The sequence below is a fragment of the Nomascus leucogenys genome, chromosome 17 (genome assembly GCF_006542625.1).
Source record: "Nomascus leucogenys isolate Asia chromosome 17, Asia_NLE_v1, whole genome shotgun sequence".
In the NCBI taxonomy this organism is placed as follows: Eukaryota; Metazoa; Chordata; class Mammalia; order Primates; family Hylobatidae; genus Nomascus; species Nomascus leucogenys.
The window spans coordinates 74,907,079-74,932,250 of NC_044397.1; the positions used below are offsets into that span (position 1 = coordinate 74,907,079).

The 25,172-nt window shown below is 42.3% G+C and overlaps 1 long non-coding RNA gene across 1 annotated transcript in view; it reads left to right on the forward strand.

Moving 5' to 3' along the window:
- The window catches only part of LOC115830885, a 38,948-nt gene that overhangs the window by 5,476 nt on the left and 8,300 nt on the right, over positions 1–25,172 (forward strand). Inside the window, exon 2 of the long non-coding RNA XR_004026416.1 lies at positions 17,188–17,257. This is a non-coding gene — a long non-coding RNA (uncharacterized LOC115830885). The remainder of the gene's footprint in view (positions 1–17,187; positions 17,258–25,172) is intronic.

Sequence of the window (25,172 nt, forward strand, 5' to 3'; positions counted from 1 at the left end):
TTTCCAGATTATCTCTAGCAGGTTGTGACATTGTACAGTTTAATATATACTAATACACAATGGAATTGATTTTACCATTTTGTGAAATTTTAATACATTATTGATGCATAAGGATGTATTGGTAATAATTCGTTAGTAGTAGTTTACTAATAAGTATTTACATCATTGCTATAATAATGATGATAGTATGATATGTCATGACACATCTATATCTTTCCACCATGGGATGGATGGATGTGTGTGTGTGTGTGTGTGTGTGTGTGTATGTACATATAGATAGCTAGATGGATGAAATTTGAAAGGAAATTATCATTAAGATATCAGAGACTACCTACTTGAAATCTCTAATATTTAAACCCTTAAACATGTTTTTTCTTTTGATTCCACAGGGTAGTTAACATTTTGACTAAAGAGTCTTTGGGTCCTAAATGGGCATAAATGTGTCACAAAAGCATTTCATGTTAATTAATCGATGACCGGAGCCCTATGGCTATGTTTAACATAGATTCCAGAATCATTTTCCTTTCTAAAAACAGCTTGAGATATAATGTCAGCACCTGCTAATAAAAATAACTTAATTTTTGCTTACCAAAATGGTATGTAGTATTACTAAGAGCTTAAATATTTATATCGTGTTCTATTCTCAATTAATTCACTTGGGCTTTCAAACATTTTTTTTTTATCTTTAAGAGCCCTTATTTAAAAACCCTTAATACCAACCAACCACAACCCATGATGCTTTTACTCCATTATAAAGGACACTCTCAGATTCCATACATAGTGTTTTCAAAGGAATCCAAGATCTTTACTGGGGACATACTGTTGAAAAGACATAAAATTTAGTGGAAAAATGTATCATAGGGTCGGTACCAAGGGGATTTTCCCAGCCTACAGAAGTGAAGACTAGCTTGGAGAAAAAATAGCCCTCTGCTACATAATGCATGTGGTCCCTCCTCCAGTGCAGATGCACCCTCCAAACTGCCTCCTGTCACTTGCTTAAATCATGAATACTGTACGTGAATGACAGTTGTACATAAATGATTAAAACGTATTATAAGACATTTTCCCTTACCACTTCCTCCCTCAAAGGTAGTCAAAAGCCCCCACAAAGGCAAGCCCTACATTTTAGGACTAGATTGTTTAAGCCTCCCAAGTACAGGAACTCTATTTCTGCTTTATTTTTAACTCCCCACAGTGCCTGCTTCTAGAGAGCTCGAAGACAATTTGTATGCAAGAGACTGAGTAACAGCTATAGCTCGCTAAGGGCAGCAGCAGTGATTAATGCATGTCCGGAATTACTACTGACTTAACAGACTGTCATCACCACATTAAGTTTGTGTGTGAAGTTGGCTGCCTTCTACACTGTTCAGCCAGGGCAAGTTTGTGCATTAGGGGGCCAATTCCTTTTGAGTTGGTATTGAATGATCTACACCCCCAAGTTAGGCCAGGTTGGAAAGGGTAAGTTCATAGTTGCAGAACTGCCTTTCCTCCACCATGAGAAGATAGAGCAACAAGAGCTCCTGATCAATTTACCCCACCCTCTGTTTCCCAGAAGTTAGCTGGGCTCTGGCTGAACTCTAGGGATACAAGTCTAAACTGGGTAGGTTTTGGAACATAGCCCTGAGCTGGGTCATTCCTGGTGCAGGGAAACATTGGAATACCTTAGGACCCACACTGGAGATATTTTCATTCTTTAAACAGAGTGGCTGAGCATCTGAGGATGTAGAGTTAAACCAAACACCATATAGCTTCAAAAACCTTAGAGCTTCTAATCAAGGGACTTAGATAGAAATGAAGAGAAGTTCAGAGTACCATATGGTAAAGGCATACTGGAGCTGACTGAAGGGATGGGGATTGGTGAAGGACAAAGATGTAGTCCAAGAAGGGACGCTGGGCCGAGTCTTGAGAGACTTCTGGCTTCAGCACCCGTAGGCATTCCAGGCTGAGGGAGCATGAAGCAAGGGGGAGCTTTGAGCAGCTGAAGAACTTCTAGCAGTTAATTATAGCTGGAATGAAGAGTAACAGGTGAAAGGGTGAGAGAATAGGCTGGAAAGCTGCATATAACCGGCCCGGTGTGCTGAGCTAAGAAGTTGGAATTCATCCAGAAAGCAAAAGGGAACCACTTTCCCAAACAGGGAAGTAGCAGGATCCCATTTACAGTATGGAAAGACAGCTGCAGCAGTATTTTGGAGAATGGATTGATGGGAGGGAGGAACGCACAGTGAAGTGAAAGACTAGTCCAGAGGCTAACGTAGTCATCCAGGCAAGAAGTGAAGAGAAACTGAATTAGAGTGGCGGTAGGGCAGATTCTAAAACTCTTGAGAGAGCAGCCTCCACAGGTCTTGGAGGCCAATTGGATGTCCTACGTGACCAAGAAGGAAGAGTCAAGGATTACAGAGTCAAGATGACCAGGGACAGAGAGTCCCTGGTCCCAGCACTAAGTAGGACTATGGGGGAAAGAGCACATTTGAGGAGAGGGAGCTGAATTCAGCTTTACGTAGGCAGAACAAAACCAGCCTTGTAGTTATGGCAAGGCATGGGGTTAGGTTCTGTTGGTTTTAGGCCTCCAGCTGTACGTTGAATTTGCACAGGGGTACGCACAGGTTACCCTAGTCTGGTCCCTCAGTGCACTGGATTTCACTTTGCTCAGTGCTTCTTGGTGTGGGAATCATGTCTCCAGCTCTCTATGTGTTCACCCTGTGCCTGCTCAGTGCTGTTCTGGGGATGGACACCCTGAGCATAGGGGTCAACAAAGGAGTGGAGTTAGTGCTCAGTTCAGTTGGAAGGTGACCAAATATGAATGCTGGGTGTGGCAAATTAATTGTCATTGTTATCACTCCATGAGCGAGGGAAATGTAGCCCTTGTTATTTTCCAACATAGTCTCCAGTAGAAACAGTTGTTTGTGACACTGAATTAGTTTGTTAAAAAATTCATACCTGAAAAATTGCATCATATATTACTTTAAAAGTAATGACTGTAGTAGGCAGAAAGGTGCTGCCTCTGCCCACCCAAAAATGTCCATGTCCTCATCCCTGGAACCTCTGAATATGTTACTTCACGGAGCAAGAGAGACATTTGCAGTTGTCAATAAATTCAGGATCTTGAGATAGGGAGCTAGACCTGGGTGGTCTGTGTGGTTCCAGGGTGCTTACAAGATTCCTTAAAAGTAAAAGAGGGAGGCAGGGTCAGAGTGGTTCAAAGAAACGCTCAAGGCTATTGTTGGTTTTGAAGCCTGAAGAGGGCCCCCAGCCAAGGGATGCAGGTGGCCTCTAGAAGCTGGAAAAGACAAGGAGATGGATTCTCCCCAAGACTCCAAGAAGAACACAGCCCTCCTGACACCTCGATTTTAGATTTTAGGTAAGTCAACTTGAGTCCCATTTCAGACTTCTGACCTCTAGAACAGTGAGATAAATCTGGGTTGTTTTAAGCCACTGAATTTATGGTAATTTGTTACATCAGCAATGGGAAAACTAATACAATGACTATTCTTTAAGCTTTCAGAAGGCAGCTGATTACAAACTACTTCGAAAAAAAATCTGATAAATATGGCCACTAAATCCCTATGTGGCTAATCACATATACTTTTCTTTTTTTTTTTTTTTTTTGAGACAGAGTCTTGCTCTGTCCCCCAGGCTGGAGTGCAGTGGCCCGATCTCAGCTCACTGCAACCTCCGCCTCCTGGGTTTAAGCAATTCTCCTGCCTCAGCCTCCCGAGTAGCTGGGATTACAGGTGTGCGCCACCATGCCCGGCTAATTTTTGTATTTTTAATACAGACTGGGTTTCGCCATGGGGGCCAGACTGGTCCCAAACTCCTGACCTCAGGTGATCCACCCACCTCGGCCTCCTGTAGTGCTGGGATTACAGGCCTGAGCCACCACATCTGGCCTTAATCACACATACTTCTTCTTGACTTCCTACCCTCACTCCTGAGCCCTGGTAGCGTAGGGAGCCATGCTTTCTTGAAGCTAGGCCTGCAGGTATCTGGCTAGCATGCTGCTGTTAAAAGACCCTGCATGGAACTTTCCATTGCTGGCCCTGGAACATCCTTGTAAGCAGGCTTCCAAATGTAAGCATTGAGATTAGAAGGGCACAGCATTAAAAAGAACAACATTTGGTTCAAAGTTTCTGTTTGTATTTTCTAGAACTCTTAAAAGTCAATATATGTAGGTGGACAAAATATTTGGTGAAATTACAGTTCTGAAAATAGCCTTATGTTTGCCAGGACTTGAGGAAGGCCCCCAAGTGATGTCTAGTCCACCTCCTGCAAAGGCAAGAAGGCGGAGGTTGGGAAAGTCCACACTGACATCTAGTGATACAAAACTGCACTGCCAAAGGCTCCAACCGAAGCTATTTGCAGCAGTGGGCTCCTCAATTCTGATGCATCTACTGCCCCCCAAGAGGGCTGAAGACTCAGTGCACACCAGCCAATTTCAGCTGCCCTGAAAAATAAACCAGTGCCATACAGGATTTTTTCGTCTCTAACACCAGTCCTTCACACTGGAATTTGGACACACTTTTCTTTACTCTTTCAGGCCATGTCATGTAGTTATTCTGGGTCATCGTTTCCTCAAGGAAACATTGAAGGGATAAGGTCCAGGGCTTTCAAACTGCCCACTGTGACCCGTTAGTGTAGTGGAAAATGAATCCAGCTAAACATGACCAGTATTTTTTTTTTCTAATAAAAGAGCATAGTATTGAAAGACTAGAAACTATCAAATTCAGCAGTTCAGGCTTCTTTATGTTTCACTTACAAACTTAGTTTGGCCATTTAAGAGTTTTGCCTCTTAATTTTTGAAATGATCATTTCAGCACATTTTAAAGCTATAGAATTTACTTCTAAAAGCTTCTTTGTGCTTCCGGTGGCCAGACCCTTTAATGCCAAGTGAATTTTTTTATTTTCTGTATGTTCTCAGAACAAATGCTTGGACTGAAATGTCCTGAGCAAGGAATGATCTGCAGCAGGGGATGGAACCCGTACAGCAGGTACTTGTCCTTTTTTTGCCCTGAGAACATTGTCTGCATTTCATTTTCAGCAACTCAGAAGTCTAAGGTACGGAAGAAATGACAAAGAATGCTTCTTCCTGTCTTTCCATTTTTCTTCTATACACCAGTGAAAATAAGTCAGCAGAGATACAATTTGTAGTTCCTTCCTTAATGGCAGCACCGTTAGAAGCAAGACTGCATTTTTAAGGTTGTTGCAGTAACCCAGGTGAAAAAGAATGAGGGGGCTGCACAATAATATGAATGTACTTAATGCCACTAAACCATTTAAAATGGGTTAAAATGGTAAATTTTGTGTTACGTCTATTTTACCTCAATTAAAAAAATAATGGAGGCTGGACAGCATCAGTAACAGTAGGAATGGAAGAAGCTTTTGCAGTACTGATCAAATGACTGGATGCAGATACGTTTTCACATCGTTCTCATAGGCAAAATGTACACATGAACAAATACTAAACTCTTTAGAATACTAATGCCAAAAAACTTCTACAACCTCCACATCGAAACAAACAGACCTGAACATTAAGAAATAATCAGATTTTACAAGGAATGTGTTTTTCGTACACTTTGGACATTTTCTTTTATAGTGTGTAAATATCAAAACCTTCAAGCAAATCATACAGATGAGAAAATAAAATGTGCTGCATTAAAAACATACAGATTTAGCAAAGAAAGGACAAAAACAAAAAACCTCGTAAGGCAGTTTTGACTCTCATAAATATAACAGAGAGATAAAAACCCTGACAGAATTCAGTTACTTCCGTGAAGCAAGCAAAAAAGGGGAAGATAAATAACTTTTAGGAAGGCACTCCAAACCTGACCTGTACAAACAGCAAATTCAAAGGTTTTGAAAATTATGAGTTTTTACTTTTTAGAGTTTGTAATCAGTTGAAATAGTGATTCATTGACATTCCGGGGAAGCATTAGAAATGACCTAGAATTTCTCTGGTAAAACGTAGCATTTCAGTACATTTAGAGGTACACGTAGCTGGTTTCTCCAGTATAGTTTTTAACAGGTGGCATACTAATAATAAATCTTGCTCTGTTTCTTAACACTCCCCACCCCAACTACTAATGACGGGGTGAAAAAGTGAAAAATACTGTCTAGACCAATATTAATAAGGAGAATGACAGCTACAATTAGGATTTCATTTTAATACAGCAGGATATTTATACTGAATTAAATGTTCATATATATTTGTTTGATAATAACTCATGAATTTCAGTAGCAAAAAAAAGTTTATTCTGGAGCTCACAAACAAGATGAACAATTAAAAATAAATCAATAAGTCCCACCGTGCAGAAAATTTACTTAGCTTGACACATATGAACTTGAGAGGAACGAGAGTTTTGGAAAGTGAGACCAGCTTCTCTAGGACTTTGGTAAGCTCAGTCATCATGCAGAGGAAAGAAGGAAGCAAGTGCCTGTTACCTTCAGTGCTCAATACTAGAATGATAGCTATCTATGGCCAAATTTGAAATGGTGATGGCTTGAGAAACTAAATAATAAGAACTGTCTTGTTTTTTAGATTTAATGTAATCTAGCTAATGGCTTGTGTATAATTTTCCAGATGACTTAATGGATATTTTTATCATTTAAAATAATTGTCTTCCATGTCAATCAAGACATAAAGAATATAAATTTCTGCATTGGAAGAATGAATAGCCTCAGGAAGAAGTTTATATCTGTTGGAGCAGTAATTCCAGGCACTGGTCTACAGACCAGCACCAGTCTGTAATAAAGTGCTCCTAGTGAAATAAGAAAAATTAGGACAGTGCAGTAGCTTTGTTATCTATAAAAAGTTAAATGTATTTCATGCACAAGACTATCTTTAGTCTAAGATTAGATCCTTCCTACCCTATGATAGTTGTAGATGGCCATAGATTTGGGGAAGATTTGGTTTTTTGTTTCTTCCTTTTTAAATGTAGATTTCCTTTTTTGGGACAAAGAAATATTGGCACCCTGGTATTGATTCCTAAACTGTTTTTGAATTTTTACTGACCTGTGAAATCTAAAATGTTGGAAACTCTTGCTCAAGAGATCAGCAGTTCTCACCTTTGTTTTCCCTGCCTGCCCCAACATACTGGAGGGATAGGATATACCCCCATCAGCTCGAGCCTCAATAAGGCTTGTTATCAGCGGAAACTTAGGCTCTTGAAGAGGGAGGGTGCATATCAGAATGGCTGGAAGTCATATATATACTAGACAAAGGCCGCAGGTGGTTCTAATAGGGCCCAAACCCTAGCTAAACTGACAATTCTTACTCAGTAATACTGATATATCCAGTGGGCCTAAAAATGACCCAGATACCTCATTTATTAATTTACCATCTTGCCCTCTCTACAGGACTGTATCTTCACTTCCCAGAAAAATGAGTAGGATTTCTCCGGAAGGCAAGTCCCTCTGAAGTATCCACCAACCAGTGCCATACAGGTTTTTTTCGTCTCTAACACCAGTCCTTCACACTGGAATTTGGACACACTTTTCTTTACTCTTTCAGGCCATGTCATGTAGTTATTCTGGGTCATTGTTTCCTCAAGGAAACATTGAAGGGATAAGGTCCAGGGCTTTCAAACTGCCCACTGTGGCCCGTTAGTGTAGTGGAAAATGAATCCAGCTAAACATGACCAGTATTTTTTTTTCTAATAAAAGAGCATAGTATTGAAAGACTAGAAACTATCAAAGTAGGCTGGATGCAATGGCTCATGCTTATAATTCCAGTGCTTTAGGAGGCTGAGGTGGGAGGATGGCTCAAGGCCAAGAGTTGGAGACCAACCTGGCCAACATAGTAAGGCCTCATCTATACAAAATAAATAAATAAAAATATCAAAGTGCATGGAATTTAGTGAAGCTAAACATTGTTTTATGAAACTTTATATATATTCTGAGCTGAGACATAGAATATTTATCCTAATGTAGGTTATAGTTTTAAAAAAAGTTGGCTGTGTACGGTGGCCCACACCTATGATCCCAGCACTTTGGGAGGCTGAGGCAGGCAGATCACCTGAGGTCAGGAGTTCAAGACCAGCCTGGCCCACCTGGTGAAACCCCACCCCTACTAACAATACAAAAATTAGCCAGGCATGGTGGTACACACCTGTAATCTCAGCAACTCGGGAGGCTGAGACAGGAGAATTTCTTGAACCCAGGAGACAGGTTGCAGTGAGCTGAGATGGTGCCACTGCACTCCAGCCTGGGCAACAGAATGAGACTCTGTCTCAAAAAAAAAAAGTTTGAAAAACATTAGATTCATTCGACAACTCTACAATCTATTACAGCTTAAAATTCTATGAATTTCACTTTGGTAATGAGGATAGAACTCTCCCTTCTCCCACCCTGCTCAACATACCCCTCAACAAATCCAAGAGCTCCTCTTTGTCCTTGAGCCTGAGGTCTCATCTGGTATCTCCAGGCAATCTGACTTGGCCTCAGGCCTTCCTCTGGGCTCCCCTGGCCTTTGGGATGGTGCTTGACATACTACTTATCATACTATATTGTAATCGTCCATCTCCCCAGCAAACTGTGCCAGGGTGCACTTGAATGAGTGAAGGAAGGAGGCAAGCAACAGTATATTTGCTTAAGGGAGTGGTTCACAACCTGGCTTCACATCAGAATCCCCTGGGAAGCTTTTAAAAAGCCTAATACCCAAACCATACCTGGACAATTAAAGCAGAAGCACCGTCAGTGGTGTCCAGGCATCAGATTCTTTTTTTTGGCAGGGGGTGGGGGGAAGGAGTCTCGCTCTGTACCCCAGGCTAGGGTGCAGTGGTACAATCTCAACTCGCTGCAACCTCTGCCTCCCAGGTTCAAGCGATTCTCCTGCCTCAGCCTCCTGAGTAGCTGGGACTTCAGGTGTATGCCACCACGCCCAGCTAATTTTTGTATTTTTAGTAGAGACAAGGTTTTGCCATGTTGCCCAGACTGCTCTCAAACTGCTGGTCTCAAGTGATTCTCTGGCCTTGGCCTCCCAAAGTGCTGGGATTACAGGCATGAACTACCATGCCCAGCCAGCAGCAGATTCTTTAAAGCTCCCCAAGGGGAGTCCAATATGCAGATGAGATTCAAAGTGACTGATGTAGACCAGGTCCTGGGGATCTTGTGAAAATGCAGATACTGCCTCCCTAGGCCTGGAGTAGGGGCACAAGATTCTTTCTAATGTGCTTCCAGGTGATGTTGATGCTGATGGTCTGCTGACCACATCTTGAGAAAGGAGGGAAGAGCCATCTGATGGATTCTCTGGCAACATAAAAAGAGCTGAGATAGCAAAGTCAGACAGACCTGGAGGAGAGCAAGGGAAGTGACCAGGCATATGATTACTGGAGTAAATTGCCTGGCACCCTTTCTTCCTAGTGACGTGACCTTGGGCTAGTTATTTAAAGTTGACTCCATCTGATGATGGAGATATAACATAATATAATACATAGGGTGGGTGTGAGAACTGAGCAGAACACCACAGACAGCCTGGTATGCATGTGTGAGTTATTAGCATTATTATTACGTATCCCAACTCCACCACTTACTAGCTTTGTGCTGTTGGTAAGTGTATTAGTCCATTCTCACACTGCTGTAAAGAACTACCTGAGACTGAGTAATTTATAAAAAGGACGGTTAACTGACTCACAGCTCTACAAGCTGTACAGGAGGCATGGCTGGGAAGGCCTCAGGAAACCTACAATCATGGCAGAAGGCGAAGTGGAAGCCAGCATGTCTTACGTGGTAGGGGCAGGAGGAAGAGAGAGCAAAGGGGGAAGTGCTACACACTTTCAAACAACCAGATCTTGTGAGAACTCACTCGCTATTGTGAGAAAAGCAAGGAGGAAATCCACCCCCATGATCCAATCACCTCCCACCAGGTCTCTCCCCCAACATTGGGGATCACAATTCCACATGAGATTTGGGTAGGAACACACAGCCAAACTATATCAGCAAGTTACTTAACCTCTCAGCTCCAGTTTCCTCCACTGTAAAATGGGGAATCATAATATCCATCAATCTCCTTACAAGATCAGAAAGATAAAGAAACTATATGTAAAATTCTTAGCACAATATTCGATCCATGTGCATGCTCAATAAGTGGTTATTCCTCAAATTAGTTTCATTTGTATTGGGATAAATCATTGTTGCCTCCCATAGGTACATTTTCTATTTAACCATCTGCCAGTTCTCAGAATCTTCTCCTGCCCCCACACCACACAGGCTGCAGATTGTAGGGATAGATGACAGGATGGGAGGCTCATCTCACTCTCTATTTCAATACGTTCTACTTCAACAGCAGGGCTTGTTTTTATTACCTTATTGAGTTCACATGGGTAGCTTTTGGCAGCAGCAATTATTCTCCTTATTACTCTACAGATGAAGAAATAGATTTGGCTCTGACATGTTGGATTTTCTCAAGCAAGTCCCATATGGAAAATAAAAGCTTTTAATTCTAATCAGAGACAGCCAGGAAAAAAAAAAAAAAAACCTCCTGGCTTCAAGCTTCTTGAAAGCCTCTCCTTCAAAATGTTTTGAGGACCTGCAATGTGCCAGGTGTTGTACCAGATTCAAAGTAGAATACGTGACAGAGAGTTGAACAAATTGCTACAGGATCACTGGGGAGCAGGGGACGGAGAGGAGGCTCTTGACAGATGGGAATGGGGCAGACAGGACGTGCTGTTTCACATAAGAGGTGCTACCTTGGCTGGGCAGTGAAGGTTAAGGAGGAGTTGAGAAGTGGCAAATGGGGGAAAGGTGTTCAGGAAGAGAGAACAGCACGGACAATGACAGTGAGCTGGGAAACAGCCTGGCATGTTTGGGGAATGGCAATTAAACAGGATGGAAGAAGATGGCAATAGAAAGTTAGCTTGGGGACAGATTGTACGCCTGGTGAAAGAGTTTGGATTTTAACCTGTCGCTCTGTGATAGGATGATCACGTAATTCATCATCCAAATGGGCCACTTTTGAGAGTTAATGGGCATGCTACCCAGATAGAATAACCAAACACTCAGCAGAAAACAGCACTGTTCCAGGCCAACAGAGGCATACAGTCACCCCAGCTTTGGGAAACCTCTAAGGACTAACACTCATCAAATTTGTTTATTTTAGAGGGAATTCTGGCAGCAATGTGGATTGGAAAAAAAGAGAAAGTTCCTGCAGTCAAGGAGACAGCTAGGAAGGCAGTGGGAATGAAGAGGAGAGAGATAGAGGAATGGTTTCGTAAGAAATAGACTGAACTTGGAGACAGAGAGAGAGAGAGAGAGAGAATAGTTAATGATGACTCTGCACTTCCAGCCTGGGTGCCATGGGGCTGGGAAGACAAGAAGAGAAACAGGTTTTAGGGAAACAGTTTGTATAATTTGAGGCATGTTGAACTGGAGATATTTGCTAAATATCTATGTCAGCATCCGGTAGGCAATGAGAACAGGAGGCGTAGAGCTCACAGGTGTGGATTGAACATGTAGATTATGTCGTTAGGATACTAGGTGGAAGTTGCTCAAAATACTGACGGAGAGATGGTAAAGAGGGAGACAATATGAAACCTAGGATGGACTTAGAGGAAATGGCAAGGACCTAGTGGAAGAAGAGGAGCCAGGGAAGGAAGAGGTGGAGTCAGATTTGTAGGAGGAAAAATAGAGGAGAGGTATCCCAGAGGGTGAAAGAAGGGGAAAGTTTTGGGATGAAGGTCATTCATTCAACGATGTCAAAAGTAGCAAACAGGTAGGGAATGACGAAGATTGGCATCATTCTTGAGCACAGCATCCATCAGTGTTGATCTTTCTTTAGTGGTGGAGATGGAAGACAGGCCACTCCATGTTGCAGACTGCATGAGAATGAGTACTAGATGGCAATTACAGGCCACTCTTTCCAGAGGTTAATAGCGACAGGCAGGAGAGGGAGTTACAGCAACTTGATAGGGAGGCAAGGTTTCCCTGCTTGATTTTCCTCATGCTGTTTACTGCTAGGTCTTGTGTGAACATGTGGTTGGAAAATTAGAGAAAAGGCAGCTGAATCCACCCTGGGTCTCCTGGGTTCTGCTTTCACAGTCTTGAGAGCTGAACTCGAAGTGCTTTTCACAGTCATGAGAGTTGAATCCAAGTTATGGTGGCTTTAAGAAATTACATTGAGAGTGAGTTTTCCAGCCCCAAATCTTGATGTCTTGGTTTGTATTCAGACATAACTTGGTGACGGCCCAGTTAGGACATTTCAGTGTATTGTGCTTTTTACACATTACTGTCGTAGGCTGCTATAGCTTAGAATTTGATGATCACAGCTATTATACATTGTGAAAAGATTGATTAAAAGAGTTTTACATAATGAATACTCATGAATCTGTGTGTAAGACCAAAGATGACTAAATCAGTACCCACAGAGCCTGCAGAAAATATGGCTTTCCAAAAATAAAGGCAGTGTGTGGCTCTCCGGGATTCTCTAGTCCTTCACTAACCTCAGCCTAAAGATATGCAGGTCACCAATCTGATCCTCATGGTGGGTCATCTCCAGCAACAGGGACTTGTGGTCCCTAACATGATGTAAACTCAGAGATAAAACAGATAATATAAACTCAGAGAAAGGAGACTCCCTTAAAGAATGAAGAGAGGCTGGGCGTGGTGGCTCACACCTGTAACCCCAGCATTTTGGAAGGCCGAGATGGGAGGATCACTTGAGCCCAGGAGTTCGGGACCAGTCTGGCAATGTAACGAGACCCTGTCTCTACAAAATGTAAAAAAAAAAAAAAAATTAGTCAGGCATGGTGGTACACACCTGTAATCCTAGCTACTCAGGAGGCTGAGGTGGGAGGATCACTTGAGCTGTGGAGATCAAGGCTGCGGTGAGCCGAGATCATGCCACTGCACTCCAGCTTGGGCAACAGAATGAGACCCTGTCTCAAAAGAAAAAAAAAGATGAACAAGAATGAAGACAGAGGGTGAACCACAAGAAGATGCATCTGTCAAGGGCTGCAGTTCTTACCTTCACCTGATGCATGGAGAGATGAGTGAAAATAGTTTGTTGGCACTAAGAAGTTTTTCTACTGGTAGGCCATATTAATTAAATTGACAATAATCCTCCCTACTGGTAGACCACATTAGTTAAATTGACAACAATTCTCCCTTCTTGGTATAAAATATCTATTTACATATCATAATTCTCTTTTAAAATTTATTGGTCCTCTTCAGTCTTCAGAATATCTCTGCCACTGTTTTCTATACTGGCTATGCATGTGACAACTTTCATTTCCCAGCACTGACACTGCCATCATCCATCAATCTCAGGTCACTCCTGCAGTCAGGGAGGACTTAGGCACCTGGTTCAGTCTCCTCCCCTCAAATAGTATCCTGGTCCTGGAGGATTTCAGCCTCCATGTGGACACCCTCCCATCAGTCTGGCCTGAACATCCATTGCCTGCCCCCTCCCGCAGCAGTGACCTTCGCTTGCACTCCATTCCAGGTGTCCATTCCCCTGGCCTTACCCTGGGCCCTGTCATCATTTGAAACAACTCCACCTCTGACAGTAACTCCAGCACTGCTTTTTCACATAACTCACTCTCTTTCCCCATTAACACTTCATTAGGATATTGTTGGCAAAAATGTAAGTATCTCCAAAACTTCTCTCCTCCAGGAAAGCAGTGAGAAAACCAGCAAAAATAGTGAGAATCGACTTTTTCAGAATTCTGTAAATTAACCCAAGGCTTGCAGCAATCCAGGGAGTGTCTATTCCAGAAAAACGGTTGAATCTCAGTAAGAGCAGCAAGCTTAACTTGCCCTATTCCCATCACTCACCTCCTCCAGCTCTGTGGTAGCCTTGAAAATCAACAGCCCACCATCACAGTGAAAGCCAATAGCCTGGCAGCCACTGGAGGAGGCACAGTAGTATTAGAGTTCCTTCAAAACCTCATTCCCACAGATCTGTCAGGATTTGCCCTCTCTGGGAGTTCCCAGGAAGACTTTAATTGCAAGCCAGTCTTTATTTGACTTGATCTGAAGATCACCCGGTGCAAAAACTCTTTTCCCTGGGGACATTTATTGAAAACATTTGGAGGCAACCATTTAATTTCAAGGGTGCCTGAAGTAGTGGATACTAGTTGGCAAACAATAGGCTAACCAAAAAGCTTTCAAGGAAAAGCCAGGAAATGAGATGTCTGTAGGAACTTGACATATTCCTGAAAGCTAGAAGGCCACATGCCTGCAGAGGGCTGTGCATGAGCTCAGGGTTGTGTGGATGCTTAGGAAATACCTGAGAAGGCCCTAAGTTCTCACCTCTGTGCAACATATCCTTGAAGCTGTGTGCAGGCAGGCAGTGAAGGCTCAAACAGAATTGTCAAGGCCCTGGCTGAGTGTTGAAGGCTAGCCCCAATTTACTCACAGAGCCCCTTTACAAAAACTGGGAAGCTCATTAGTCCCTGATATTTAAGGAAATCTGTATCCAATCGTTACCTGACCACTAAACTAACTGTACAGAGACTTCAGCAGCCAAACATGACAAAGAATACAGACTTTACAGACTATTTCAGAAAAGTCACTAAACAAACACTAACTAACAGCAACAATGACAAGCCCTGAGGAAGGTTGAGAATCTAATTTCCACAGTTGCCACATTATAGCATTTTAAATGTGCAATTTTCAACAAAAAATTACAAGACATTCAAAGAAACAAGAGTATGGCCAATACACAGGAAAAAAGCAATTAATAGAAACTGTCTCTGTGGAAGCCCAGGACTTAAGATGTTCCCTCACATATACCCACGATAGTGTTTGACCAAACAGCTAGCCACTCCATGGCTCAGTCAAGATGACACAATTGACCGTCACACCTTTTACAAAAAATATGAGGCCGGGCACGGTGGCTCATGCCTGTAATCCCAACACTTTGGGAGGCTGAGGTGGGTGGATCACGAGGTCAGGAGATCGAGACCATTCTGGCCAACATGGTGAAACCTCGTCTCTACTAAAATATAAAAAATTAGCGAGGCGTGGTGGTGTGTGCCTGTAGTCCCAGCTACTCAGAAGCCTGAGGCAGGGGAATCACTTGAACCCGGGAGGCAGAGATTGCAGTGAGCCGAGATCTCGCCACTAAACTCCAGCCTGGCAACAGAGTGAGACTCCGTCTCAGGAAGAAAAAAAAAATGAAACTCACATGGCTATAATAAAAAAAAATCAAAAAATAATAGATGCTGGCATGGATGTGCTAACAAGGGAACACTTTAACATTGTTGGTGGGAACGTAAACTAGTACAACCACTATGGAAAACAGTGTGGAGTTTCCTTTAAAAACTAAATATAGATCTATCATTTGATCCAGCAATCCCACTACTGGCTATCTACCCAGAGGAAAAGAAGTCATTAAACAAAAAAGATACTTGCACACACATGTTTATAGCAGCACAATTCACAATTGCAAAAATATGGAACCAGCCCAAATGCCCATCAATTGACAAGTGAATAAAGAAAATGTGATACACACACTGACACACACATACACACACACACATACACACACACACACACACACACACCATGGAATACTACTCAGCTATAAAAAGGAATGAAATAATGGCATTTGCAGCAACCTGGATCCTGGATGGAATTGGAGACCATTATTTTTTATTTATTTATTTATTTATTAGACATAGTCTTGCTCTGTCAACAGGCTGGAGTGCAGTGGTGCGATCTCAGCTTACTGCAACCTCCGCCTCCCGGATTCAAGTGATTCCCCTGCCTCAGCCTCGCAAGTAGCTGGGATTACAGGCACGTGCCACCACACCTGGCTAATTTTTTGCATTTTAGTAGAGATGGGGTTTCACCATGCTGGCCAAGATGGTCTCGATCTCCTGACCTCGTGACCCGCCCATCTCAGCCTCCCAAAGTGCTGGGATTACAGGTGTGAGCCACCATGCCTGGAGAACATTATTCTGAGTGAAGTAACTCAAGAATGGAAAACCAAACATTGTATGTTCTCACTCGTAAGTGGGAGCCAAGCTATGATGATGCACAGGCATAAGAATGATACAATGGACTTTGGGGACTCGGAGGAAAAGGGGAGTGAGGGATAAAAAATGAGATTCACACCCATTAGGATAACTATTTTTTTTAAAAAAAGGATTGATGATGATGGGTAGAAATTAGGACCCTGGTCCATTGCTGGTGGGAATGTAAAATGGTGCAGCTGCTATGGAAAACAGTATGATGTTTCCTCAAAAAGTTAAAAATAGATAAACCATAGAATCTAGCAATTTCTCTTCTAGGTGTATGCCCAAAAGAATTGAAAGCAGGGATTCTAACAGATACTCCTACACCCATTTCATAGCAGCACTATTCTCAATAGCTAGAGGGTGGTAACAACCCAACCAACAAATGCATGGATTTTTAAAATGTAGTATATACATAAAATTGGGTATCATTCAGCCTTTAAAAGGAAAGAAAATTCTTTTACATACATAAAGGATGTATGTGATTTTAATATATATCACAACATTGGTGAACATTGAAGACATTGTGCTTGGTGAAATAAACTAGACACTGAAGAGCAAATATTGCATGATGCCGCTTGTAGAATAGACAAATCCACAGAGACAGAAAGTAGAATCGAGGTTGTTAGGCGCTTGGGGAGGGAGGAATGGGGAGTTATTATTTCATGGGTACAGAGTTTCTGTTTGGGATGATGAAAATGGATAGTGGTGACTGGTGCACAACATTGTGAATATACTTAATGGCACCGAATTGTAGACGTAAAAATAGTTGAGGCTGGGTGCAGTGGCTCATGCCTGTAATCTCAACACTTTGGGAGGCCAGGGCGGGAGGAGTACTTGGGTCCAGGAGGTTGAGACCAGCCTAGGCAACATAGTGAGACCCCATCTCTATTAAAAACAAACAACTAACTAAAAATAGTTAAAATGGTAAAGCATATGTTATTTTACCACAATAAAAAGGGGAGAAAAGATCTGTGATCTGAAAATCATATATATATATATGAAATTCATGCTTCTTATTAAAAGTTAAATTAGTTGGTAAGTAACATATTCACTGTTAACCGTTTAATCTGCTAGTCAATGTGTGCATGCTTAGTTTGTTTTTGCTATTATTTTGGGGTTTTGCAAATGAGATCAATAGTATGTCCTGATATCTCTCTGTTCCTGTACATATGTAGCTATAAGGTTTAGTACTAGAATACTTAGAGAAAGAAAATCCTATCTTTTTTTCTGTGTTTAGGAATATTACAGCGAATGAGTCTTCTTTGGTGGTCCAGCCACACCAGCCCTTATACTTCACAGGGTGAGTGGTATGTTAATTGGTGATAAACCCAGAATGATAGTCACGGCAGCAAAGGAGTTGTGGAAGTTAAAGCAGATGTCCCAACCTTCTCCTGAGGTTACCTTTAGTGTAGTGTAAAGTGGTGATAGTTTGAGTTGGGAAAGAAAGACCCAGGAGTGGTAGGGGAGGGGAGACGTAAGGAGAGGGGAAGGGACGGTGAGGCTGGCACTGAAGAGAAACTACTTCTGTTTCTCTCCTTCATTGGGAATTCTGTCTCCAGCCGGGAAGTCAGAGCACAGATGAGAGGTGGGGCATGGAAGCAGTGTTTGTCTTGGATGATAAAGAGGTAAGGTTTGGGTTAACAATTTGCTCAAAGTTGATCCATTAGCTAACATTTGCTATCTCTGGGCAAGGGAACTAGATGGCTGGATGATGAAGTAAGACTTTATACCATGTGCCTTTTACTTTTGAATTTTGTACCATTTGACTTCACTAAGCCAAATGTTATGAGAGTTTCCCAAGCTAAGGACTTAGAACTGTGTTTTTCATTGTCTAATATAGAGCATAACAGTAGATCTAAACTCAGGGACATTCCCAAGGATCCGAGACGTGGAGGGATCCCAACAGATTACTGGGTCTACACATTGCCTCCAGCCATGGCCCTAACTGTATAGACAAAAAAAAGCAACATATCATGGTGGTTCAACATGTCAGCTCTGGAACAGGCTGCCTGGAGTCAAGCTCTGGCCTTGCTGGTCATTAGCCTTGTTACTTTGGGCAAGTTATTTAATCTTTCTGTGACTCGATTTCCTCAGTTATAAGTAAAGGGATGATTATAATAGTAATAATATTAAGAGCCTAGTACATAAAAGTGTTGCTACTATTGTTGTTGTTGTTGTTATTGTTATTGTCAACGTACCTCAGTAATTGGGGAAAGGGCTCTGGCTTCCTAGTGCTGTATCTTTCCCACCATGCTGCTAATAATAATAATAATAATAATAATAATAATAATAGCTAACATCTAATGAGCACTTACCATGTGCCAGACACAATCCTGAATTACTTTGCATACATTCACATTGAATCTTTCTTTTCCTTTTTTTTTTTTTTCTGAGGCAGGGTCTGGCTCTATCACCCAGGCTGGAGTGAGTGACGTGAACATGGCTCACTGCAGCATCGACCTCCTGAGCTCAAGCGATCCTCCCACCTCAGCCTCCTGAGTAGCTGGGACCGCAGGTGCATACTACCATGCCCGGCCTTTTTTTTTTTTTTTTTTTTTTTTGTAGCAACAGTCTCACTTTATTGCCTAGGCTGGTCTTGACCTCCTGGGCTCAAGCGATCCTCCTGCCTCAGCCTCCCAAAGTGCTGGGATTACAGGCGAGAGACACCACTCCCAGCTCCTCATTGAATCCGCTTCTCATTGAGTCCCATGGAGTAGGAACTATTATTACTTTCATTTTAGAAATGACAAAGCTGAGACTTAGAGAGATTCAGTAACTTGCCCAGAGTCACAGTGCTACTAAGTGGAGGAGTCAGGAATTGAAATCAGATACAGCACCTGAACTTCAACATTTTATTAACAACTCGACAAGCAGAATTGTCAGTTCTCCTGATAAAAAGTAGTTCAAAACGGTCTCTTCCCCAACCCACTGCAGTTTCCTCTGTATTTCCCCACGCAGTTCCACCATGATGTTTTCTACAATTAGCAATAGGAATCGAGTCACTTACTGTTCTTTTTAAAACTGAAAACACCATTATTTTGCTAAATGCTAATAATTATTAAAGTTCTCTATTCTCTCAACTCAGTAGCACAAGCACACCAACCCCACTAAAACCCAAAGCACAAAACGTTCAGGTCAAACTTTTTTTTTTTTTTTGAGACAGTCTCGCTCTGTCACCCAGGCTGGTGTGCAGTGGCGCGATCTCGGCTCACTGCAGCCTCCACCTCCTGGGTTCACACGATTCTCCTGCCTCAGCCTCCCGAGTAGTTGGGACTACAGGTGCCTGCCACCATGCCTGGCTGATTTTTTGTATTTTTAGTGGAGATGGGGTTTCACTGTGTTAGCCAGGATGGTCTCAATCTCCTGACCTCATGATCCGCCCGCCTCGGCCTCCCAAAGTGCTGGGATTACAGGCGTGAGCCACCGCGCCCAGCCAAACTCTTTAGTGTTAAAAAGTTTGGTTATATTGTCAAGGATTGGTGTTTTCTAATGAAAACACACCTTCCAGAAAGGAGGGTGTTACAGACTGAGTGTTTGTATCCCCTCACATTTCTAGGTGGAAGGCCTCACCCCCAATGTGATGGTATTGGGAGGTGGGCTTCTGGGAAGTCATTAGGTTTAGATGAGGTCTTGAGGGAGGCCCCCATGATGGGATCACTGTTCTTGAGATGGCAGCTTGCTCTCTCCCCACCAAGTGAGGACACAGCAAGAAGGTGGCTATCTAAAGGCTGTGATGTTGGCCCTCACCAGGAACTGAATCAGCCAGCATCTTGATCTCAGACTTCTCAGCCTCCAGAACTATAAAGAAACACATTTCTGTTGTTTCATCCACCCGGTCTATGGTATTTTGGTATAGCAACCCAAGCAGGCTAAAAGAGAGGGGCTCCCTGAAGATAAAATTCTTTTTTTTTTTTTTTTTTTTTTGAGATGGAGCCTCACTCTGTCGCCCAGGCTGGAGTGCAGTGGCACAATCTTGGCTCACTGCAAGCTCCGCCTCCCATGTTCAAGCAATTCTCTCACCTCAGACTCCCAAGTAGCTGGGAGTACAGGCGTGTGCCACCATACCCAGCTAATTATTGTATTTTTAGTAGAGACGGGGTTTCACCATGTTGGCCAGTCTGGTCTCAAACTCCTGACCTCAAGTGATCCACCCGCCTCAGTCTCCCAAAGTGCTGGGATTATGGGTGTGAGCCACCACGCCTGGCCAAAATTCTTTGATATTTAAGGAAAACTTGATCTTTTATAAAAATAGCAAAGAGCCAGGCAGTGTAGCAATAAGGGAGCAAGACAAATGGCCTGTCTCTACCATTTCACATCATGCAGCAGGGCACAGCTGGGGACACCAACTCCCTCAAGTGGTGCAGATATTTCCAGAGATCTCATTTATAACTAAAAGTGCTGGTGACAGCACAGTCACAGTTCATATCACTCTATCACGTCTTCTGTGTGAAGCCCATAATGGATGTCATAGATCCCGCCACAGTCGTGATCCTCTCCAGGGGATTTGAGGGTGACAGTTGTTTTTGAGGCATGGGAGAACCTGCATATTGGACATCTGTTGCAAAGAGAAAAAGTGACTACACAGGGATGACCAATTTGTCGAGGCTTCCCTGCTCAGAGTTTCTAGAGACATATGCTGAGTGGTGTTTAGTGCTCATTAGCTCAGATACCTCTGAGAGATTCTGCCTAAACTACTATAAATCTCTTATTTGAGCAGCGAGTAGATAGCCATGAATATGCGTGAGGAGAAAAGAAATGCTGGTGTGTGTTTCTGAAAATAAAGATCAACAAAAGGCCAAAAAGTTCAAAATGTATCCACATGTCCACCAGAGCATGGCTGACAAATATGCCAAACACACCTCTTCCTGGGCCCTTGGCAGACATCAGTAATCAATCATTGTAGATATCACCGCTGAGGCTGTCTGTGACTACAGAAATTCTTCCAGATCAGGACTCCAGGGAGCCACTAACCCATCCTTCAGACTTGACTCTCCTACAAAAGTTTTGCCAACCTTGGCCTAGTTTCACCAATTACTTAGGGACACCATACTAAGTATTTTTAGCTGTATTCTCTCCTCTTCCTCCTGCCACCTTGCCTCAAGTTCCAACTCTCTTTTCTCAGGGAACCCTTTACACATTTCACTCTTTGTGACCCTTCCATGGTCCAAAATAACCTCAAAGATAAACTTGCCCAAGAGGCACTGTCACAGTTAGGGATGACATTAAATACAGGCATACCTCAGAGACATTGCAGGTTTGATTCCAGACCACCACAACAAAGTGAATAATGTCATAAAGTGAGTCACACACTTTTTCTGGTTTTCGAGTGCATATAAAAATTATGTTTACACTATACTGTAGTCTAAAGTGTGCAATAGCATTATGTCTAAAATAGATATGCTTTAGTTTAAAAGTACTTTATTGCTAAAAAATGCTAAAAATCTGAGCCTTCAGCGAGTCTTAATCTTTTTGCTGGTGGCAGGTCTTGCCTCACTTTTGATGGCTGTTGACTGATCAGAGTAGTGGTGCTGAAAGTTGGGTGACTGTGGCAATTTCTTAAAATAAGACAATAATGGACTTATTGATGAACTCTTTTACAAAATATTTCTCTGTAACATGCAATGCTGTTTGATAGCATTTTACTTACCCACAATAGAACTTCTTTCAAAATTGGGAGTCAATCCTCTCCAACACTGCCACTGCTTTATCAACTAAGTTGATGAAGCATTCTAAATTTTTTGTTGTGATTCCAACAATGTTCACAGCATGTTCACCAAGAGTAGATTCCATCTCAAGAAACCACTTTTTTTACTCATCCATAAGAAGCAACTATTCATTCATTTAAGTTTGGTCATGAGACTGCAGCAATCCAGACACATCTCCAGGCTCCACTTATAATTCTAGTTATCTTGCTATTTCCACCATATCTGCAGTGACTTCTTCCACTAAAGTCTTGAACTCCTCAAAGTCATCCATGAGGGTTGGAATCAACTTCTTCCAAACTCCTCTTAATGTTGATATTTTGGCCTCCTCCCATGAATCAAAAATGTTCTTAATGGCATCTAGAATGGTGAATCCTTTCTAGAAGATTTTCAATTTACTTTATCCAAATCCATCAAAGGAATCACTACCTATGGTAGCTATAATCGTATAAAATGTATTTCTTATATAATAACATTTGAAAGTCAAAATTACTCCTTGATCCATAGATTGCAGAATGGATGTTGTGTGAGCAGACAGGAAAATAACATTAATTTCCCTGTACATCTCCATCAGAGCTTTTGGGTGACTAGGTACATCATCAATGAGCAGTCATGTTTTGCAAGGAATCTTTTTTTTTTCTGAGCTGTAAGTCTCAGCAGTGGGCATAAACTATTCACTAATCCATGCTGTAAACGGATGTGCTGTCATCCAGGCTTTGTTGTTCCATTTCTAGAGCACAGGCAGAGTAGATTTAGCATAATTCTTAAGGGCCTTGGGATTTTTGTAATGGTAAATGAACATTGGCTTCAATTTAAAGTCACCAGCTGCATTAACCCCTAACAAAAGAGTCCTTTGAAGGCTGACTTGCAGCCAGGCCTTGAGTTCTCTTCTCTAGCTATGGAAGTTGTAGATGGCATCTTCTTTCAATAGAAGGCTGTTTTATCTACACTGACAATCTGTTGTTTAGTGTAGCCACCTTCACCAATTATCTTGGGCTAGGTCTTCTGGATAACTTGCTGCAATTTCTACATCAGCATTTGCTACTTTACCTTGCACTTCTATGTCATGGAGGCAACTTCTTTCCTTAAACCTCATGAACCAACCTCTGCTAGCTTCTACCTTTTCTTCTGCAACTTTTTCACTTCTCTCTGTCTTCAAAGAATTGAAGAGAGATAGGGCCTTGCTCTGGACACGGCATTGGCTTAGGCGAATATTGTTACTGTCTTGATTTTCTATCCAGATGAGTCAAACTTTCTCTATATCAACAATAAGACTCTTTTGCTTTCTTATCACTCATGTGTTCCCTGGAGCAGCATTTTTAATTTCCTTCAATAACTTTTTCTTTGCATTCACAACTTGGCCAACTGTTTTGTGCAAGAGGCCTTGCTTTCAGCCCATCTTGGCCTCCCACATGCCTCCCACTAAGCTTAATAATTTCTCCCTTTTGATTGATAGTGAGAGATGTGGCAGGGCACGGTGGCTCACGCCTGTAATCCCAACATTTTGGGAGGCCAAGGTGGGTGGATCACTTGAGGTCAGGAGTTTGAGACCAGCCTGGCCAACATGGTGAAACCCTGTCTCTACTAAAAATACAAAAATTAGCTGGATGTGGTGGCACATGCCTGTAGTCCCAGCTACTTGGGAGGCTGAGGCAGGAGAATTGCTTAAACCTGGGAGTTGGAGGTTGCAGTGAGCCGAGACTGCACCACTGCACTACAGCCTGGGCCTCAGAACAAGACTCCATCTCAAAAATAAAAAAGAAAGAAAGAAAGAAAAAAGAAAATGAGATGTCTTCCTCTTCCTTTACGTGAATATTCAAAGGCCATTGTATGGTTATTAATTGTCCTAATTTCAATATTGTTGTGTCTCAGGAAATAGGGAGGGCCAAGGTAAGGGAGAGATGGGGGAACAGCCAGTGGAGGGAGCAGTTAGCACGCATACATTTATTAAGTTCTCCGTCTTATATGGCTCCCCAAAACAATAAAACAGTAATGTCAAAAATCACTAATTGGCCAGGCGTGGTGGCTTATGCCTGTTAATCCCAGCACTTTGGGAGGCTGAGGCGGGTGGGTCACCTGAGGTCAGGAGTTCGAGACCAGCCTGACCAACACGGAGAAACCCCGTCTCTACTAAAACTACAAAACTAGCCAGGCATGGTGGCACATGCCTGTAATCTCAGCTACTCAGGAGGCTGAGGCAGGAGAATTGCTTGAGCCCGGAAGGCAGAGGTTGTGGCGAGCCAAGATCACGCCATTGCACTCCAGCCTGGGCAACAAGAGTGAAACTCCATCTCAAAAAAAAAAAAAAAAAAAACGAAAAGAAAAGAAAAAGAAAAAAATCACTGATCATAGTTCACCATAACAAATATAATAATGAAAAAGTTTGAAGTATTGTGAGGATTACCAAAATGTGACACAAAGACATGAAATGAACACATGCTATTGGAAAAATGGCACCAATAGACTTGCCCAATGCCAGATTGCTACAAACCTTCAATTTGTATATATAAAAAAAAGTACTAAGCAGTATCTAGAATGTGCAATAAAGCTAAATGCAATAAAACAAGGTATGGCTGTATATTGAACAACTGGTTCAGCCCAGGTGTTGATCAACGAGAATTGCTTTCTGCCTATAAACAGCCATGAAGACAGCTATGCACACAGAGCATGTTACCTTGGAGAAGCATGGCAGCCAGCCAGAGAGTTGGCATTTGCAGGCAGCATTCGGAAGATATGCTGACTTGTATACTCGATAAAAACAGAACTGTCTGTAAATGCTAAAGGACTTTTGAGTTAGTGCAACTGCTTTGTCCGGATTCATGGACTCCACGCTGACAGTGCCCAGCACATGCTTTGTCCTTAAGAAAGGCATGGGCCAGGGTGTCCTCTCCTGCCCCATGAGGACACCTTGGTTCTCACCCCTCCCCGACTTCGACCCTCTGGACTCTACAACTAAGGCTTCTTCAGTTTGGTCCATTTTTTGTACAAAAACATACCCTCCAAAAAGTGATTATTTGGAGGCTCGTGCAATTTGTTCTTGGCATGTAGGGTCAACAAGGGCTATTCTTCATCCCTGTCGATTGGAAAGGAAAACAATAAAGGAAAAGTGTCCAGCCAGCCAATGATGATTATATATGCCTCTTGAATGAAATGTGGGTATCTTAGAACTGTTCCCAATGTGTGTTCCTGGATCTTCTGCCTACATTCAATCCCTGGGTTTGATTCCAGGACACCCCCATGAGACCTACAGAATGGGAACCTTTAGCTAAAAAGACCAGTACTCTACTTTTTAAAATAAAGTTTGCAAACTTGAGGCTTAGGAGCATTTGGTCATTCTGCCCAAAGACTTGGCCTTTCCTTGAACAGGTTTCTTAACAATGAAATCTTGAAAATTCAAAACATTAGCTTTCTTGGTCACCTTCATAGTGGAATTTAATCACAGACAAAACAGATTTGAGATAAAGAAGTAAATACTGGCCCAAATATCACTGAATACAAGGCTGATTGCTGGTTACAGTCC